Source organism: Urocitellus parryii, chromosome 11 (assembly GCF_045843805.1).
Source record: "Urocitellus parryii isolate mUroPar1 chromosome 11, mUroPar1.hap1, whole genome shotgun sequence".
NCBI classification, from domain to species: Eukaryota; Metazoa; Chordata; class Mammalia; order Rodentia; family Sciuridae; genus Urocitellus; species Urocitellus parryii.
In genome coordinates, this window is record NC_135541.1 from 87,393,392 (window position 1) to 87,396,810 (window position 3,419).

The 3,419-nt window shown below is 36.0% G+C and overlaps 1 pseudogene; it reads left to right on the forward strand.

The window, feature by feature from the left end:
* Positions 1-1,000: 1,000 nt before the first annotated feature.
* LOC113197021 (dnaJ homolog subfamily A member 1-like) lies at positions 1,001-2,075 on the forward strand (annotated as a pseudogene).
* The last annotated feature ends 1,344 nt before the right edge of the window (positions 2,076-3,419 follow it).

The following is a 3,419-nucleotide window of genomic DNA, read 5'->3' on the forward strand; positions in this document are numbered from 1 at the left end:
ACATAAAACCTGTTCTTACTAGAAATAATAAGTGAATTTGGCAAAGCTGCTGGATGCAATATCAGCAAATTCAGTTGCAGCAATAACCAAACAATAAAAGAAATAGAATAAATCTATTTATTTTTACATCAAAGAGAAGAAAATACTTAGGAATAAACTTAAGCAGATGAAAAACATACATTAAACATTGCTAAGCGAAATGAAAGGAAAACAAATAAATGGAAATGCATTCTGTGTTCATGAATTGGAAGACATAAAATTGTTAAAATGTTCATACTACCCAAAATGATCTAAATTCAATTCAATCTTTATGAAAATCCCAATAACATTTATACAGATGTAGCAAGAATATCTCAAAATTCATGTGGAAACTCAAAGAGTCATGGACAGCCAAAACTCTCTTCAAGAGGAACAAAATTAGAGGGCTTACACTGCCTTTTTTAAAAATATTTTTAGTTGTAGATGGACACATACCTTTACTTATTTATTTACTTTTATGTGGTGCTGAGGATTGAACGCAGTCCCTCACACCTTCCAGGCAATCTACCACTGAGCTACAACCTCAGCCCCAACACTGTCTGATTTTAAGTATACAACACAGAAAAAAAAAATAGTTTAGACATGTGCTACTGGATATGAAGAGAAATATACAGGCCAAAAGAACAGAACAGAAAGCCCAGAAATAAACCCCTGCACATATGGCCAAGTGATTATTGACAGAAATTCCTAGACTAAACATTTGTCTTCAACAAATGGCACTTGGAAAATGGAGTAGCCACATGCAAAAAGAATGAGTTGGACCTTACACCACACACAAAAATTAACTCGAAATGGACTAAAGACCAAATGTGAGATCTAAAACTATTAAAATTCCAGAAGAGGGAACTTTCCAGAATGTTCAGTGAGAGGTGGAGGAGCAGCAGCTGCCTGGGCTGTACACAGTTAAGTGCTCCTTCCCACTCCCCCACAATGCCCCCAGCCCGCTCACGGGCTGTAGAAAATGGTGAAAGAAAGCACTTACTATGATGTTTGGGGGATCAAACCCAACGTCACCAGGAAGAATTTAAAAAGGCTTAGGGAAAACTGGCCTTGAAGTACCACCCTGATAAGAATTCAAATGAAGGAGAAAAGTTTAAACAGATTTCTCAAGCTTATGATATTCTCTCTGATGCCAAGAAAAGGGAATTATATGACAAAGGAGGAGAACAGGCAATTAAGGAGGTTAGAGCAGGTGGTGGTTTTGTCTCCCCCATGGACATCTTTGATATGTTTTTTGGAGGAGGAGGAAGGATGCAGAGAGAAAGGAAAGGTGTGCACTATCTCTTATATAAGCCAAGTAGACTTATATAATGGTGCAACAAGAAAACTGGCTCTACAAAATAATGTGATTTGTGACAAATGTCAAGGCTGAGGTGGTAAGAAGGAGCAGTAGAGTGCTGTTCCAAATGCTGAGGTACTGAAATGCAAATAAAAATTCATCAGATAGGACCTGGAATGGTTCAGCAAATTCAGTCTGTGTGTATGGAGTGCCAGGGCCATGGAGAACGGATCAGTCCTAAAGATAGATGTAAAAGCTGCAATGGAAGGAAGATAGTTCAAGAGAAGATGATCCTGGAAGTTCATATTGACAAAGGCATGAAAGATGGACAGAAGATAACATTCCATGATGAAGGAGACCAGGATCCAGGATTGGAACCAGGAGATATTATCATTGTGTTAGATCAGATGTGTTAGATCATCACCTCTCATCCAAGTCAGATTGTCAAGCATGGCGATATAAAGTATGTGCTAAATGAAGGTATGCCAATTTATTGTAGACCATGTGAAAAGGGTCACCTCATCATCAAGTTTAAGGTAAACTTTCCTAAAAATGGCTTTCTCTCTCTCCTGACAAACTCTCTTTGCTAGAAAAACTCCTACCTGACAGGAAGGAATTGGAAGAGACTGATGAAACATATCAAGTAGAACTGGTGGACTTTGATCCAAATCAGGAAAGATGGCACCATTATAATGGAGAAGCATATGAGGATGATGAACATCATCCCAGAGGTGGTGTTCAGTGTCAAAGCTCTTAATGGGGCTAGTGAATAACACTCACTGCAGGCATATTACACACACACACACACACTATGTGGCTTCAATGACAGAAATTTGTTGTTAGAAGTTAGAAAGTCTAAAGTTAATGTGACAGCACTGTTGCTTCTTTCTAATGCCAGAGTAGGAAGGGTCCTTCATATGTTCTTTTCCATGACTTATAGATGACCTTCCTCTACCTGTGTGGTTTTACATTATCTTTCTTCATGTATAGTATCTTTGTGCCAAATTTACCCTTTTTACAAGGACTATAGTCATCTTTAATTAGGGACTATTCTAGTAACCTAAGTTTAACTGGATCACCTTTCTCCAAATAAGGTCACATTCTGAGGAATTGGGCATTAGGACTCCAACCTGTGAATTTTTGAAGGATACGCAACTCAACCCTATTAGTTTCCTTTTTTTTTTTTTTTTGAGAGAGAGAAAGAGAGAATTTTTTTTAATATTTATTGTTTAGTTTTCGGCGGACACAACATCTTTGTTTGTATGTGGTGCTGAGGATCGAACCCAGGCCGCATACATGCCAGGTAAGCGCACTACCGCTTGAGCCACATCCCCAGCCCCTATTAGTTTCCTTTTTGAGATCAATAACAAGGTCAGGATGTAAACTATTCAATAGTTTGTTGGAAGTTCTAGCCAATGCAATAAGGCAAGAAAAGGCATAGATATGAAAGAAAGAAAAAAATGAAAATGTTTTGTTCTCAAATGCCATGATTATTTATGCAGAAATTCCTACAGCATCTCTTTTTTCATTGATTTTATTTTTTTAAATACACGACAGTGGAATGCATTACAATTCTTATTACACATATAGAACACAATTTTTCATATCTTTGTATATAAAGTATGTTCACGCCAATTCATGTCTTTATACGTGTGCTTTTTTTGCATTACAATTCTTATTACACATATATACCACAATTTTTCATGTCTCTGTTTGTATATAAAGTAGGTTGACACTGAATTTGTGTCTTCATACATGTACTTTGGATAATGATGTCCATCACATTCCACTATTCTTGCTAATCCCCTGCATCTTAAAAATGTAATTCTTAGAACTAATGAATGAATTTATCAAAGATAGAAGATAAATTCTATATGTAGTAGCATCATTTGGAAAGTGATTTTTAAAGAAAATACTTTATGGAAGGATATAAAACATAAAATAATGGATAACAAATATGACAAATAAGACCCATACAATGAAAAGTATAAAACATGTAGGGGAGGAAGATTGTCAACCTTACTGGTTCTCAAGAAAATAAAAATTAAAGGCTAAATAAGATAATAATTTTGCAATAGAATGACAAAATTAAAACAAAAAA